The sequence below is a fragment of the Mytilus galloprovincialis genome, chromosome 12 (assembly GCF_965363235.1).
Source record: "Mytilus galloprovincialis chromosome 12, xbMytGall1.hap1.1, whole genome shotgun sequence".
Lineage (NCBI taxonomy): Eukaryota > Metazoa > Mollusca > Bivalvia > Mytilida > Mytilidae > Mytilus > Mytilus galloprovincialis.
The window spans coordinates 50,994,410-51,013,613 of NC_134849.1; the positions used below are offsets into that span (position 1 = coordinate 50,994,410).

The 19,204-nt window shown below is 32.2% G+C and overlaps 1 protein-coding gene across 2 annotated transcripts in view; it reads left to right on the forward strand.

Annotated features, from left to right (window-relative positions):
* The first annotated feature begins 4,971 nt into the window (after positions 1-4,971).
* The window catches only part of LOC143054140 (uncharacterized), a 53,327-nt gene continuing 39,094 nt past the window's right edge, over positions 4,972-19,204 (forward strand). Inside the window, exons 1-2 of one of the 2 annotated variants that reach the window (XM_076227051.1) lie at positions 4,972-5,177; positions 15,662-15,777. The gene's annotated coding sequence lies outside the window, so the exon portion shown is untranslated. The remainder of the gene's footprint in view (positions 5,178-15,661; positions 15,778-19,204) is intronic. The other variant, XM_076227052.1, reaches the window with a different exon arrangement.

Consider the following 19,204-nt stretch of genomic DNA (forward strand, 5'->3'; position numbering starts at 1 on the left):
TTAAAAATTCCAAAGATCTTTTAGAGTACATACAATGTAACTCTCTTTCATCTTGTAACAGTATTAAAACATTTGACTTTTCTACTCTTTACACAAGTATTCCGCATTCAAAACTAAAAGAAAAATTGAAAGAGTTGGTATTACTTTGCTTCATAAAAAAGAATGGCCAACGTAGATACAAGTATCTTGTCTTAGGGAGGGATAGATCATACTTTGTAAAGGATATTATCAAGATGCTTGATTTCTTGATTGACAACATATTTGTAACGTTCGGAGGACGTGTTTTTCAACAGACTGTCGGCATCCCAATGGGAACAAACTGTGCCCCTCTACTTGCCGACTTGTTTCTTTATTATTATGAGGCTGACTTCATGCAGGAACTTCTTAGGAAGAAAGATAAGAAGTTAGCAATATCATTTAACTCTACTTTCCGCTGTATAGATGACGTTCTTTCACTAAACAATTCAAAATTTGGTGACTATGTGGAACGCATCTATCCCATCGAATTGGAGATAAAGGATACTACAGATACAGTTAAGTCGGCTTCATATCTTGACTTACATCTAGAAATTGACAATGAGGGTCGGTTGAAAAAACAAAATTACGACAAAAGAGATGATTTCAGCTTTCCAATTGTGAACTTTCCATTTCTAAGTAGCAACATTCCATCAGCACCTGCATACGGGGTATATATCTCCCAATTGATACGATATTCCCGTGCTTGCATTTCCTATCATGATTTTCTTGATAGAGGGTTACTGCTCACAAGGAAGCTATTAAACCAAGAATTCCAAATGGTGAAGTTGAAATCATCCCTTCGTAAATTTTACGGACGCCATCACGAGTTGGTTGACCGTTATGGAATAACCGTTTCACAAATGATATCGGATATGTTCCTTACGTCGTAACTACAATCCCCTTCCCTTTCATGAATGTGACCTACCGAATTAGACTATTTACCGGATTTGTAATCACATAAGCAACACGACGGGTGCCACATGTGGAGCAGGATCTGCTTACCCTTCCGGAGCACCTGAGATCACCCCTAGTTTTTGGTGGGGTTCGTGTTGTTTATTCTTTAGTTTTCTATGTTGTGTCATGTGTACTATTGTTTTTCTGTTTGTCTTTTTCATTTTTAGCCATGGCGTTGTCAGTTTGTTTTAGATTTATGAGTTTGACTGTCCCTTTGGTATCTTTCGTCCCTCTCTTATAGACATCAAGAGCGATTTGTATGAACTACCAGGCAATTCTCAGGTATTCGATGGTTAAGGCGAAACTGTAGTTTATCTGTAGAAACATCAAATGTAACTGCAGATCATCCACTTTTGGAAATGCCTAAGCAAATTCAGTGATAATAGCCTGATTTGTAAGGAAAATATAAGTGTATCGTCATGTTTAAATTTTGTGGATTGCACATTGAAATGACTTGTTATAAAACTATGGGTGATAAATTGCGTTGATAGGGGATAGACATGTTGTCTTACTGAAGCCAATATTGCAATATTGCAAGAACGGTAGATTATTTGTATGTATGTTCAAATGTACCTAGGACTAGACAGGCGCATCAGACAACTGCGTGTATTTTGCTTAAAAATTATTAATTTCAGATTATGAAAGCTAAACTCAGAATATATTATTATGTCATGACTCTGTGACGTTCAATGATTTAAAAGACTGGTGTAAGGAAATAGAGTCATCTCGACCACAGTTTAATTCCTGGCGTTCAATTATAAATTAAGAACTTCTTCTGATTTTGTTATTATGCTCATTTCATGAGTGAGATGTCGTACTTTTCAAACAGTCCATATAAAGAATGATAGCGTATTGTTTTAGGTCTTGATCGTGCAAATTATGCTCGATCGTTACCGACTCATCTCCGAGATATGACTTCCTTTCCCAAACATCACCCACAGGTGGCAATGGAATTTGAAAATGATAATTTCACTGTACGTAAGACCAGTAAATTTCTTTCTTGTAACACAATTGATCAGGCACAAAAAACAGAATAATGCAATTGTGAAGGGCGATATTGGTACCATAGGATTAACCGAAGATCCCATTTAGACAAATGGATGGTAGCTTGACCAGAAGTCAGTATACTAGAAGATTAATTTGAAAGATCTAGTGGTTTGAGTCATTCTAAAACAGACGAACGACATAATGAAGACTCTACGAAAACACAAAAAAAATCTTTAAACAGCTTTAAAGGCTTTGTAAGTGATGAACGAGTTTGAAAAGTCGTCATTTTTGTAAGATAAATCTTCCATTTAGGAAATTGTTGATTCGGAAACAGGTAAGCTATGTAAATAAACTCCAAGATATTGGTCCAAGCAATACGAAGATCTTTTGAAGCAAATGCAAAACGAAGGAGGACCTGCTTTTTATAACCAAATAAAAAAGAACAACTTCCTATGTTGGCCGCAAAATGAAACTGGAAACGTCTTTGTCAAAAACAAAGCTAGAGAACCTTAACAGTGATTGCGATATCTTTTCTAGACTTCTCATTACTTGTCACAGTAGACAGTTTTACTTGGGATATTTCTTTATCCATAGAAACCAAACTGCTCTTCCGTCTTTATATCAGGATGTCACTTGAAATAGTTGTATTAAATCGCTGCAAATGGGTTTACTTGAAACATTCTGCGATTTGCTGATCCAAATTCGGACGCATTTATCGTTGGTGTGGCAGCAATGGTTAATTCCAAGTCACAAAGTTGGTCAAAAATATTTGATGATTATGATAATGATGTCATATTGCCTTATATAAAATCTTGCATCGATAAGTATTCAAAAATAGACATTGTATTTGATGTTTACTAAATGAATAATTTAAAGGCTTTGACAAGACAAGGACACTGCACACATTAACTGTTTAAACACAATTTTAACCATTCATACTTCACCCTTTTATATATAGACGGTTTCAGTTCTTTATACTACCACAGAAACAAAATCTAATACAAGTCCCCTCACCAGAACCCCTTGATATGATAAACGTTAATAACAGAAGCCAAAACATACAGAATCATTATAACATTTTGACTAATTAGAATGTAAATGTCTACAATACCATTTAGGTAGGTAAGGGTTAGATACTGAATAATATTTTGGTTATCAAAACTGTATGTTGCACTTCATATTGATATAAATCATGTCAGTACAGAAAACAATGACTACCGAGTTGATGATTCCATCGGGAACTGATAGTAAACCTGCAGAAGTATCGATATGTGTGCCTGAGAGACCAAATCAACTCCACTTCTACCGAGTTGATGATCGGGAACTGATAGTAAACCTGCAGAAGTATCGATATGTGTGCCTGAGAGACCAAATCAACTCCACTTCTACCGAGTTGATGATCGGGAACTGATAGTAAACCTGTAGAAGTATCGATATGTGTGCCTGGGAGACCAAAACAACTCCACTTCTACCGAGTTGATGATTCCATCGGGAACTGATAGTAAACCTGCAGAAGTATCGATATGTGTGCCTGAGAGACCAAATCAACTCCACTTCTACCGAGTTGATGATCGGGAACTGATAGTAAACCTGTAGAAGTATCGATATGTGTGCCTGGGAGACCAAAACAACTCCACTTCTACCGAGTTGATGATTCCATCGGGAACTGATAGTAAACCTGCAGAAGTATCGATATGTGTGCCTGGGAGACCAAATCAACTCCACTTCTACCGAGTTGATGATTCCATCGGGAACTGATAGTAAACCTGCAGAAGTATCGATATGTGTGCCTGAGAGACCAGTGCCTGGGAGACCAAAACAACTCCACTTCTACCGAGTTGATGATTCCATCGGGAACTGATAGTAAACCTGCAGAAGTATCGATATGTGTGCCTGAGAGACCAAATCAACTCCACTTCTACCGAGTTGATGATCGGGAACTGATAGTAAACCTGTAGAAGTATCGATATGTGTGCCTGGGAGACCAAAACAACTCCACTTCTACCGAGTTGATGATTCCATCGGGAACTGATAGTAAACCTGCAGAAGTATCGATATGTGTGCCTGAGAGACCAAATCAACTCCACTTCTACCGAGTTGATGATCGGGAACTGATAGTAAACCTGCAGAAGTATCGATATGTGTGCCTGAGAGACCAAATCAACTCCACTTCTACCGAGTTGATGATCGGGAACTGATAGTAAACCTGTAGAAGTATCGATATGTGTGCCTGGAAGACCAAAACAACTCCACTTCTACCGAGTTGATGATCGGGAACTGATAGTAAACCTGTAGAAGTATCGATATGTGTACCTGGGAGACCAAAGCAACTCCACTTCTACCGAGTTGATGATCGGGAACTGATAGTAAACCTGTAGAAGTATCGATATGTGTGCCTGGGAGACCAAAACAACTCCAATTCTACCGAGTTGATGATCGGGAACTGATAGTAAACCTGTAGAAGTATCGATATGTGTGCCTGGGAGACCAACACAACTCCACTTCAAATTTTGCAAATACATTATTCGGGTCTTTAAGTAATGTATTAAAGTAGAAGTTGTAACAGAACGTGGAAGACAGCCTCTCTACATAGGCATGTTAAAACATTATTTTTTTTGTATTGACTTAGAAATTTCACCATCAAATTTGCTCAATCATTGCATACAAGGAATATTATGAGGGTTTGGATGGGGTTAAATGATTAAAGAATAATGCCCTTAAAAATGATGATTAGAGAATAACGGGCACAAAAAATGAAGATTAGAGAAAAAAAAGGGGTTAATTTTGAGAAGATTAGAGAAAAAAAGGGGTTAATTTTTTAAAGATTAGAGAAAAAAGGGATGAAAATTAAATGTTTACAGAATAGCAGAGCCCCCCCCATCTATACCTTCATATTATTATCTCATAAGGAGATATATATCTAGATTTAAACTTATATTTTGAAAATATCAAATTAATCCTGACAAAACAATCCATTATTGTATGTCAAAACGATACGAAAGAGTGTGTACACAAATGTGTAATTGTACAATGGTTGTGGGAGGACACATTCTTTTTATCATTTTATTTTCGTGAAGAAGTTATCAATTCCAAATGCTACTGGAAACTTGAGCTTCTGTACAAAGGGAGATAAATCCAATTTGCTCTAATATGAGGTACCATATCGTTAGCTGATCATGTTGGTGGTGCTATATATCTGATGGGTACTTTATCTGCAGGTGAGTGATCTTATCCTTTTTAAAATAACAACAATTTGTCAAGAAGGGACACTTGCACACTCAAATGCGGGTACATATTTTGTGAACGCATAGTTTTGATATGTAATTGGGTTCCGTTTGCATGAATTTGGCTTTTGAACATTAAGATTGACAAACAGATTATTTTTGGGGTTTTGATATTGTTTAACTTTATTGTGTAATTACGCAAATACATAGTTTATATGGAGCACTGAAAAAAGAAATAAGAAAAAATAGTATATATAAGTTAAAAAAAAGTTAAATTAACGAAATATTTCAGGTATCAATTTCAACAAATAGGAAACGTCTGAATTTTCACCTATTGACCATGTTGACAATGATCCAGGTTATCGGAAGTTATATTTTTAACTTTAAGGTAATAGTTTGTTAAATTTTTCTGTTAAACCCTGTTAAAAACTTGTTTTAAATAATTTTCAACGTTATCTATTACTATTGAAAATTTGTTTTACTTAAATTCATGCGAAACGAGGTATTTCCTGGACAAGCGGATTCATCTCCTCGTATAAATATATGAAAAGGCGGAAATTAAAACTTAATGTTGAACTGAAATTTTTTTAACATACAATCAGTCAATGGGTTTATTCATCTTTATATTTTGTATGTTTTTGTGTTTGTGTAAAATGTATATATCCAAATATAAAACGTTGCGCAACAATGAGGTTTTATGTACGTATATGCAATGGGGTCATGGAAAGCTGTTAACTGTCGTCTAATGCTAAGAAATACATCTCGTCTATCTTGTCGATATATCTGTTTGTATACCAGCCGAAGTCAATGTTTCTGATATGCTTTCTTACACTGATTTAAAAGTCAATCAAATATCTGTTCTTATATTCTTATTCGTTAGCTCAAACGAATACATGGAATATAAATTAATTAATAAATAAAACAACACATACATATGCTAAGTGTGCTTTACAGGTGTAGCAGTCTTTAATATTAATTACATTCACTATATATACCAATCCAATCATACAATAGTATATACAGTAACACAATCATAAACTATCTACAAAAGAGGAAAAATTCATATTAATATAATGTAATATTTGTATGTATCCACATTAAAGATAACCATCTCATAAAAAACTGGGTGTGCACGTGGGTAACATAATAACGAACTGCTGCTACGTTACCTATAGGCAAACTTCGAATAACTTTATTTTCCTCTAACTAACCCCTTAAGTACTATATATAAGTACGTCTAATTCAGTGACAACTCTACAACAGATTTATCCATCGGACCACCAGCAATGATGGTGATACATGGCTGTGTACATTATGTATATACAACTCGTCTAAACATCAACCCAACAATGTTAGATCTGTAAATTTGCTTTCGCAAATTTTTTGTTCTTCCCTCGCCGGGATTCGAACCCATGCTACTGCGATATCGTGACACCAAATCGCCTACACTGTAGCCGTCCCGCTAGACCATCTGTAACAATAACATCTCCATGCCTTATATATCATGTACTGTAGTACGACGCTAGATTAAAACTGACGAGGAAAGGTAACACACGACCACCGAAAGCTTTATTATAGTGAAGCCCGATGGTCGTGTAGCATCCCGGCGAGGGAAAAACAAAAAATTTGCGAAAGCAAATTTACAGATCTAACATCTAATATAATAATACATAATAATATCACGCATTTAGAATATAAAAATAGTGTAATTCAAAATGATGTTGATATAGCAAATACATTTAATGTGCATTTCACAAATATTGCTGAAGATAAGTTGATAACAAATTATGTAATAAAATGATGGTGTCAGTTTTGATGCACTCAATAAATTTGTAGAATCAAAGTTACAAACGGGTAGTGAAAAATTCATTATACCAGAAATAAGTATTTTAGATGTAAACATGTATTTAAACAAACTTGACAAGTCTAAAGCAACTGGTTTAGATGATGTTGGACCAAATATTTTTAGTATGTGCAGCGATGTCATTGCACCAGCCTTGACATATATATTTAATCTAAGCATCAAAAGTGGTAAATTTCCAAGTATTTTTAAAACTGCAAGAGTTTGCCCAATTTTTAAAAGTGGCGATGCCTGTAATCCTGAAAATTATAGACCAATAGCAGTTTTGCCTTGTCTCTCAAAAATCATAGAACGACATATAGCTAATAGTTTGTATATATTTTTAAATAGTAATGACCTTCTTAATACTACACAGTCAGGTTTCAGACCAAAACATTCGTGTACTACTGCACTTACTATATTTGGCTGGCTGAAGTTTTATATTATGTATTTAATGAAACGATATACTTTATATTCAGGTTGCACTATGATAAACAATTCTTCTTCTATATTAGTAGATGAATGGTTAGCAAATATAGATAATGGAGAGATAAACGGAGTTATATTTTTAGATTTAAAGAAAGCTTTTGATCTGGTTAATCATATAATTTTATTGAAAAAACTTGAATATTATAATGTTTCAAATTGTACACTAGACTGGTTTAAATCATACTTGTTTGAACGAAGCCAAAAAGTTAAGGACAATAACGTCATGTCTAATACTAAATGCATAAAAACTGGGGTACCACAAGGTTCTATCCTGGGCGTTCTGTTATTTATTTTATATATCAATGATTTACCACTTAATATAGAACATTCATTAATAGATTTATATGCAGATGATTCTACATTACATTGTAAAGGTAATAATTTACTTCAGTTAACTTCTAACCTTCAAAATGATATTCATGTAATTGAAAACTGGTGTTCGCAAAATTGTGTGAAATTAAATGCCAAAAAAGTGTAAATCAATAATTATTGGTTCGAAACAAAGGCTTTGTTCAACTGGAAAAAGTTTAGATATCAATATTTCAAATGAACAAATAGAAAATTTAGATTGTGAAAAACTTCTTGGTTTATATATTGACAAAAACCTAAATTGCAACTAGCAGATAGATAAAATGTCATGTACTATATCAAACAGAATCAATTTATTACAAAAAATAAGAAAATATTTACCTATGCATATACGTATTATCTATTTTAATGCTTATATTCTGCCATTATTTGATTATTGTTGCAATATATGGGGAAGCTGTTGTGAAAGTGGAATAAATAAACTTAATAAGTTATTAAAGACATCTGCTAGGGTTATAGTAGAATCTGACATAATGACATCATCCAGTTTATTGTTTAATAGTTTACACTGGTTAAATGTGGAAAAACGCATTCAATACCAAAAGGCAATACTTGTATTTAAATCATTAAATGGTATGGTTCCTAACTATTTACAAGAAATGTTTCATTTAACTGATAATCAAAATTGTAACTTACGTTCAGCTGATGAAAAACTATTAAATCTTCCAAAACCAAAAACAAATTTTTTAAAGAAAACATTTACATATTCAGGTTCTCAAATATGGAACAGTTTACCAAATGAAATAAAAATGAGTAATACACTTGTATCTTTTAAAACAAAATGTTACAAGTTTTTCATCAATTGTGCAAATTAATATGCTTTTTCATTATTATTTAAATACAATTGTATATTGTGTATGATATAACTTTATAATACTCTATGTACTTATAAATATGTTATTATTATTTTGAGGACTCTCAGGAAGATTAGTTTTAAGTTATAGATAATGCATATTTTAAGGTTTTTCTTGTCGTATAACACACCGAGGGGTGTCAGGATTGATCAAATAAAAGACCGACCAGAGGGAGGTCTTTCTTTGAACTATCCTGACACCCCTCGGTGTGTTCTACGACAAGAAAAACCTTAAAATATGCATTATCTGACTTATATACCGTCAAAAAATATTAATTTTATAAAGTTTTGTAAAATTTAGTATCCTATTTTACCGACAACACCAAAGTGGGATATTCCTTTCTAATGCGTTCAGGTTTTAAATACGCCCTGCGGCTCATTTAGAATGTGAAAAAAAAACCTCACTAAATATTTTAGATATAAACCTTTTAAAAATTAAAAACCAATTGTTCAAAGAACAATTGAAGGTCTTTCCACCAATAAGGATCTATTTTGATATGAAAATATTAAAATTCAGTTGAAAATGTCAGTTCCTATGGCTAAATGATATATAAATATGAATTTCAAGCAAAGGTCAAAATCTAGAACGTCCAATTAACCTATGACTTTGACCTCAATTTCAAGGTCATAAACCAGGGATCCCAAATTTAAACACCCTAGGTCTGTATTATGTATGGTTCATGAGTAATATCACTTTACGCATAATTCTAAATATAACAGGGGCAAAAATCCCATTTATTCTCTTCGCACCCTTCCAATCAAAATTTATAAGTTACGATTACGACATGTCGCAACTAACAATTTAGTAAAAATAATTTGTTGAAATCTTATAAGGTTAATGAAAAAGAGTGAAAATAAGTCAAAATCAAAATTTAGAATTTGACCTTGACCTTTGACCTTGACCTAATTTTCATTTTTATGGAACAAGGATCTTAAATCAAAAGACCCTAAGCCTTTACTTTATAATGATAATGAGTTATATTACCATACAACTAATATAAGATATAAAAGGGGGAAAAGTCGCATCAAATGTTTACGTACCCTTTTAACTAAAATTTACGTGTTACGCCATGTCGTAACACACATTTTGTGAAAATATTTTGTCGATATCTTATAGGATTTCTGAAAAGAAGAGATAACAAGCCAAAATCATATTTTTGAACATGACCTTGACCTTTGACCTTGACCTCATTTTAATTTTTTTGGACCAAGGATCTTAAATCAAAAGACCCTAAGCCTTTACTTTATAATGATAATGAGTTATATTACCATACAACTAATATAAGATATAAAAGGGGGAAAAGTCGCATCAAATGTTTACGTACCCTTTTAACTAAAATTTACGTGTTACGCCATGTCGTAACACACATTTTGTGAAAATATTTTGTCGATATCTTATAGGATTTCTGAAAAGAAGAGATAACAAGCCAAAATCATATTTTTGAACATGACCTTGACCTTTGACCTTGACCTCATTTTAATTTTTTTGGACCAATGACCTCAAATCGAAAGACCCTAGGCCTCTATCACTAATGGTTTTCCAGTAACAAATTTATTTCATTTATTTCATTACAAAAGGGGAAATAACTCTCATATGGAGTCTTCGTAAAGCTTCGGTGAAAATAAAACGTAACATCCTGAGGATATAACGAGCAATTTGGAAAAACAAATTTGTCGCTTTCTTTTACGGTTGCGGAGGAGATCTGATAACAAGAAAAACAGTGTTTGGGGAGATAACTCTTACAAAGAAAAGTGTTCGGTTAAACAGGGTCAGTTTCAAAAGCGTATAGACTGAATAATATCATATACAAAAAAACTAAGTGACATCTTTTGAAACATTTTTACACCGCAAGAAAAAAATTAGGCGGAAGAAAAAAAAAATAATCAGAACGAATTCAATAGGTCTTTCCACAAGAAAGGTGGAAAGACCTAATTATTATCCATACACAATAAAAATATTACTGTAACTGCATGAAGTAAGACACAAATGTATTGTTACCATCCGATAACGGTGTATGACAAATACAAGACACATTGTAAGTAATTTATTGTACCACATAGATTATGGAAAAGGGGGAGGGGTATGTTTTTTTCTTCTATTTGTTATGTTATTTCTATCGCAGAAAAGTGGTCATTTTTTTAACAATTTTATTTGAATCGAATGAAAAATTCAGAAAGATTGTCTTTTGAATAGCAATACATTTTATTAAAAGATAATCTGGATATAATTATATACCCTCCGCACCTGACCCTTTCGTGAGTTACGTTAAATTAATGTTATTCAATAGAATATAAGATTATCTTATTAGTTGATCATTTGATAGAGTAAAAGGTATACGTAAATTTAAAAAAGTTAAGAACTGACACGAAGACGAATATAAATACATGTAGGTCACACACAGTATGATTTCCTATTCAGTGCGTATCGTTCTGAACATGCATGAAATATTTGCCACTGGACGTTAAGCAAGCAACCAAAAATCAATCAACCTTTTCAGTTTGACTCAATAAGATTTTCAAAATTTTACACACGAATATGTTAAATCTGGATTTATTTTATGAAAGTCTACATTAAAATTCATCTGACATATATGATAATGTTTCTTTAATGTAGCGATAAATTAACAAAACTTCACGTTATTTATTTCTAAAATTAAAATACGGGACTACAATGACGGTTTCTTTTACACCTTTCATCGATTGAACTTTAAAAAATAAATTTCCAAATCGGCGACAAAAAACTATAAGACGAATAAAGTTTTGAAGTAAATCATAGATTGCATGTCTATCAAGGAAAATAATGACCTTACGCAGGTCATTATTTTATGCCTTGGAGCATATATCATTGAAACATGGTATCGTCCGGGTTGATTCTGAAAAAGAATGACCTGTCGTTCTGAAAGAAAATAACTCCATATAGGTATATAACTAATGGGATCATCCTCTTGAAATAAAGAATATTTATTTATCTATTTATTTTTATTTATTTATTGTTGGGATGATGTTTAGACAAGTTGTATATACATAATGTACACAGCCATGTATCACCATCATTACCGGTGATCCGATGGATAAATCTGTTGTAGAGTTGTCACTGACTCAGACGTACTTATATATATATATATAGTCAACAATCACTTGACCGTTACTACGTCATGTGACCAATACCTTTGATAAATTTTTAATAAATATAATATAATATAATTCACGGATAATGCCAATTAGTACGTCAAGTCTTGAACTGCGTTAGTATTTTATAATTTGTAATGTTTTCAACAAAAACTTTTTGTTACCCCAACACTCGTCCAAAGTTGTTTTTTTAACACTTGAATATAAATTAATCGCACTAAAGCTGTTAACAATGACTTTACCGCTACAGCTTTAACTGTAAAGTACCCTGACATTGGTAGTATCTATAAGAGGGTTTCATATAGATAAGTATCATTTTCTTTTATTTCATATTAGAATAGTATAATTAAATACATTGTTCAATAATAATATAATACATTGATCAGAAATTAATTATATACTTTTTTTACAATTAAATACAAGGTTCAGTAATAATATAATACACTTATCCGAAATTGATTATTACATCGAGATGACCGTGAGGTCATTCCGATGTATTGCTATCGCCTAAATCTCCATTATGTAAATTAGTTTTGTGTTTTTACCGATATATAAAAATTATAGATCCGCGGACATTATCTAGTGCAAAATAACATCACTTATCGCTTGTTTTAAATTCATTTTTTCAATGGATACTCATTTTTTTAAAACACAAATTAATAATATGAAAATCTTTTGTCGAAAAATTGTGTTAAAGCTTGCGGAAGAATATCTCAAGCCGTTTACGGTAATGTTTTGCGACACTCCCGGCAAGGACCGGTAACTCTGTAATTGATTTTGCGGGAAAATATGAATGGCTTCTCGTATCCAATCTATTAGAAAAATCGATTTTTTTTACAGGAGAGTGTCCACCATGCTCTTGCACTGCACCATTCTTAGAGTAGTAGAATGATATACAAATGGATGAAAATTATATATACATCATTGCAACTGTTATATTAATATAATATATAGCAACAAACCAGTGTATACTCTGAGACTATTATTATATTAGTATAATAATCCCAGGTATTGTCCATTTGACTTCTATATATTTGCAGAAAAAAAATCTTAAAAATTCATTTTTATAAATTAACATTTTTTTCCTCGATGTATGTTAATATATGATATATACGAACTCTGACTATTAATTTCATAATTTTTGGTCAATAATTAAAAAAGTTTCCCATTAGGTCTCTATGTTAATTTATTTTTTGAAGTGTTGATTATCTGATGGAGTAAGTATAAGTAGTGTAACGGCCTTCCAACCAAAACAAAAACAACATACATGTGCTTTTAATGTTTGTTTATTTGAACCATGTGACTTTACCAATTTGAATATTAAAGGACACCAATGAAAATGATCATCGCTTTATACTTTTGATTATTGATTTTATGTCTTTATATAAGTTAACTTACTATACATAAGCTTTTCATTTTAGCATGGTGAGTTTTATAACAATGCAAAGAGGCTCTGAAAAGTTTATTAAAAAGCAGACTAAAGGTAATATGCATTCAGTTATTTATTAATGTGCAGGTCCGAGTACACAGTTATTTTCCCCTATCTGTCTATTATAACTTAATGATAAATAAAAAAAATCCCACCTGCGCTTTTCCAACAAGATTTGGTGTACGTAAAGTTTGACATTAACCACAAAACATATAAAAAAATTAGAAAACTTCATCAGCTCATTTTCTCTTGACAACACAAAACACATGGACACCGGTATGGGTTAAGCCAGAGAGCTTCCGAAAAGAGGAAATTGCACCTATGTTTACCTAACCAAATCACTCATTTCTGCTAAAAATATCAAACAGAAATTTTACAGAAATTATCTTAGATGACTTAACACTCACATAAAAGCAAAAAAAGGGGAAAAAATTTAAAGGAAAGGCACAAAAAAAATTTAAGAAAAAATATACTGAAATTAAAGGGAACTATATTTGTGGACAACGAAAATTGAGGGTAGATAACTGTGTACTCGGACCTGCAAAATGAACATCTTGGAAGCGAGCGAACAATTTGGGAAAATTAAAAAGAATGTTTTTATAGTTGGTAAATTATGTCTTAACTCATGTCCACAGGCACTAACAGAACATATGAAGGTAAACATATAAAACAATATTCATTTTCATATCCTTTGCCTATAAAGTACTATTTTACTACTTTATACTATATCTAATATTTTTTTAAACAGAAAAGGGAAATTGCAGTTTCCTATCATATATATATCAATTATTACAATCACATGACATGAACTCTAAGTTTGGTTGATGGTCAGTAGAGGTCATCTTAATATTTAAATATATAAAGTCACATGGTACAAATGATCAAACATTAAAAGCACATGTATGTTGTTTTTGTTTTGATTGGAAGGCCGTTACACTACTTATACTTATTACTCCATCAGGTAATCAACACTTAAAAAATTAAAATTAACATATAGACCTAATGGGAAACTTTTTTAATTATTGACCAAAAATTATGAAATTAATAGTCAGAGTTCGTTTTTATATATCATATATTAACATAGATCGAGGAAAAAAAATTTAATTTATAAAAACTGCAAATATATAGAAGTCAAATGGACAATATACTGATTTGTATCACTACAATATAATAGTAAATACGGTGCGGTTGCATTTCCTTTCATTTATTCATCATCAACACACTAACTTGCCTCAGAAAAACAATATATCTCTGTACATTAACCTCAGTTTCAGGTAAAGAGATGTGATCTTTTTCTGTGACATGTGCTTTTGGTCATCCACAAGAACTTGCGGTCATCTGATGTTCAGTACTTCTGTACTTTGATCTAGTGTCGGTTCATCTCGTTTATCAATTACATAATTTTTAAAAGTGTGTGGAATATCGATTTTCTTGATTGGATGGTTTACCTTGTTTAAAGACGAGAGCATGCTTTTTAATCGATATGTATCGTTGAATTTTGCGATTTTATATCTTATTCTACTTGGATTTTAAACTGATTAGGTGTGTAATTTATTTATTCATATAAGTGTCTTAAAAATATCATAAAAGTGTTTTGCTTTTTGGTGAAAAACAACTCGTCCAAAGTTAACAAAAATTGAGAGAGACCTTCTTTGAAAAGGTTTCAACACGATATTTACTTAAGAATTGAATGTTTTAGTTTTGTAACCTCATTGGGGTGTAAAAGCGTTGACCGAAGTACATTTTTTTTGCGTTTTGCCTTATATGATAAAAAATATAATAGTTACAGAGACACTTTTAATCACAAATATGATCAGCAAGTCAAAATATACCAACAAGTCACTCTTTATAGGTGTGATTGCTCTCTATTGAAGATTTCTTTATCCTCATTTGTGTTTTGAGCAAAAACAAAAGACTGAGAGACATGCCACACGATATTGCAAATACGAATAAATGACTCTACCTGGTTGAAAATGTCCATCAGACAGCAAACCAATGACATATATAATAAAAAGACATCAGGAGGCAGTACACACTTGTTAACAGTAGACAAATGTATGTACCGTTAGTCAAGCTATGAATTGTCTTGATTGATTGATTAGAATTGAGAATGGAAATGGTGAATGTGTCAGAGAGACAACAACCCGACCATAAAGCAGACAACAGCAGAAGGCCACCAATAGGTTATTGTTCGTTTCAAATGCTACTTTCAGCAGTCATAGCGATATTCATTATTGTAGCAGCTATTTATTTTTGTTGGAGAAAGCAAGAATGTTAACAGAAAACCACTGATCTGCTGTATGAAAACTAGAGATGTGTTAGAACAAAAGTATGATACATATAATTTCTTTTTTTTTTGTGTCTAAAAGGTAGTGAATAAGCTGAGGAAAAGATTACAGAAATGTAAAAAACAGTTGCGTGCCGCTATATATAAACATGTGGTCTACATAGATTTGTAACTTGGGAGAGAAGGAAGGTGATTCAGGTAAATAGTGCAGTTCACTCCGAGGTAGCTCTTTAACCATGCCAAAAATGTCATAATAATTAATACAGATATTCGGTGTGAGCCAAGGCTCCATGTTGAAGGACGTACATTGACCTATAATGGTCACTTTTATAAATTGTTACGTTACATGGATGGGGAGTTGTCTCACTGGCACTCATTCATCATCTTCCTATATCTATTAGCTGTACTTGGGTTTTGTGTAGAACATAAAACAATTAAGTAAAATGCTATGAATGCGTTGAAACATTTACACACTGTATCTGTTGTTTTCTAATTGTATATAGGTTGGTACATTTTATAGAGAAATGAACAATATCTTTCACCTTTAAAAGACACAAGGGAAAATTCTGTCTTTTGAAGGACTTTAAATATGTCAACCGTGTTCAATTTTGAACACATACTTATGCGAATTTTTGCAACTAATGTCATGTTGATATTTTTTTGTCAATGCTCAATATTATTTCTTTAAGCTGTCTATATGGTCTGAACTTATTACCGTTCAAAATGATGTGTTATCACAAACATATTTTCATTCAAATAATTCATATATCAATCTGTGTGCCTCTCCTTGTCGACATCTTTTAATTTTTCATTTGAGTCGGAGTACCTTGAACCAATTGTCAAAAACAAGAAGATCAAAGAAGCCACATGATTTAATTTCACGTTCAGATATATTGATGGTTTTTCCATAAACAATCCAAAATTTTCAGGTTGGATTCCATTAATATATCCCCCAGAACTAGAAATTAAAGGAACAACAGCCACGGCTTCCACCGCCCCAGAATCATATCTAGAATTTGACATACGCAGTCATCTCAACACTACTAGTTATGACAAACGAGACGGTTTTAATTTTGAAATTATCAATTCCCCCCCACCTGAGTAGCAATATACCAACTTCACCTACATATATTGGATATATTTCAACTTATTTGGATTAGGTATTCAAAAGCTTGCAGCTTCTATTCAGAATTTGTAAAACAGTGTCGGAGTGGAAAGTGACTGAGCCAGGGGTATGTCAAATAAAGAATCGTCCTTTTCTTAAAATGTCCACCGTAAGACACCAATACCTTGTTGGTTTACTATTCCGTATCAACTTCACACATAATACACGATGGTCTTGAAGTATAGATTCTGGATACTGACGTTGTTTATCATCTTAATACACCTAATTGCGACCAAGCTTAGCGAAAGGTCGTGCGACATACTCAGTCAAATAAACTTTATTAGATTAACTCTCTAAGGAACTATCGTTTTCATTGGTCAATTCAAACCTTCGACCTCACACCTCACACGAAAATAGAACACACCTACTATAACGTTAAATGGACTGATTAATATTCACGTAGCTGGTCAAGGTCGTTTAAAGCTTCCATCGTCGTATTCGCATACATGATTCCAATCATAATTCTAGCTTTTATAAATGTGCATGTGAAATTCATTGGTTTTATAATTTTCTGCAGTTGGTAGTAAAGTTTAAACTTTAAAACCTTAACAGTTTTCACATCTAAATATTCAATTTAAATGTCTCCTCTAGATCAAGGGACGACATCAAAAGTTCAATGTAGGATAAAGAAAAAAACTCAATTCACATATTTTTTTCATTGACTCCCCAAAGTTGCTTATCCTGCCTTTTCTTTTACTCAATGGACTCGATGAATTAACGTTGTACCTTAAAAATGAAACCGTACTTTACTTTAAACACTTTTCATATTCTTTGCCAAGTTTTAGGTATTCGACATAGGATAGTGATTTTTTTTCTGATTCCGTTTACTTGAAGAAAAAAAAATCCCGAAATTGTAAGTAAATTTATAACATGTAACCAACCATGCTTTGTTAAGAAAAAACGGAGATGGCCAATCATGGCACAGGGGATGATTAAATGTAGTTTATAAACTCCAACGATATACTTCATGAGGTGTTGCTATTCTCGGTTAAAAAACAAACGTAAATTATATATTGTAAATATTAGACCGTTGGTTTTCCCGTTTGAATGGTTTTACACTAGTAATTTTGGGGTCCTTCTTTTGTTTATCAGTTTATCATACACGTTTCGTTTTGTATTTCATTTTAAATACGAATACATACTACATATACTTTAGCGGATAGTTCAACAATGTTATGCAGCTCTATTCTTACAGTATAAAATTAAAAGATAAATTTTTATCCATTTAAAATCGAAAACAGTACATTTATATTTAAAAAAGAAGATGTGGTATGATTGCCAATGAGACAGCTCTCCACAAGAGACCAAAATGACACAGAAATTAACAACTATAGGTCACCGTACGGCTTTCAATAATGAGCAAAGCCTATACCCCATAGTCAGCTATAGAAGGCCCCGAAATGACAATGTAAAACAATTCAAACGAGAATTGTTCCTTATAAACTACGATATTTCTCACAAGTATTAATTTATTATTTAGCTCCACACATGAAAAAGAAATAATCTTCGCCGATGTAACTTTTCAATTTATTACAACAACATGCCTTCACTGAATTCATTCAGGTGCACAAATGATACGATTTAAGTTATTTTGTTTCTATCTTTGGGGGACAATTTCCTCCGTTTATGGTACGCTTACAGCTACCGTGTGTATGTTTTATAGCATGAAAATAATAAAAGAGGAATGTCAGTGCAACCCATCATATATAAGTGGTTCATATATTCATCGGTATAAAAGCGGCACATGTATTCTATTTGGCAAACGGACAGAAAGTCACAGGACAAAAAGTCACAGGACATAAAGTCACAAATTTGATAGAACAAAAAGTCACAAATATTTGTTTGACAATTGTTTGAATATATAAGAGAAAGGTCTTGAAATATTTACTTTTTAATACATATATTCATATTAAAGTTAATGAAATTTATCATTTTACTTGGAAAATGAAAATTTGATTAATTTTAATCATGCAAATGACATATTTCTTGGCACCTTGAAGCCATTTAAGTGCCAATCTACTTTGACATTTTGTTATATGATCATCTTTGATATTGTTTCGATAAATTTTTGCTTACAAAGTTGGCTTATATACAATACTTCAAGAAAAATACCAAAAAATTTGTAAAAATAAGCATTTTTTATTCAAAGAAAATAGTCAGAAAAACTGAATTGTGACTTTTTGTCCTGTGACTTTTTGTCCGTGACTTTTTGTCTGTGACTTTTTGTCTTGTGACTTTCTGTCCTACATTCTTTTATTTTATCCTTATATTTCTCATCATGCCGGGTACAATATAATTGAGTTGCAGCATGCATAAAGAACTTAAAATATTACTTAATACAAAATATCAGTATAATATTTCGACCCCACTATTTGAAGTTGACAAAACATTTATTTAACTCGTTTGACCAAAGGTTTGTAAACTATACAAATCATTGTTTTTACGTTCGTAGTAACATAG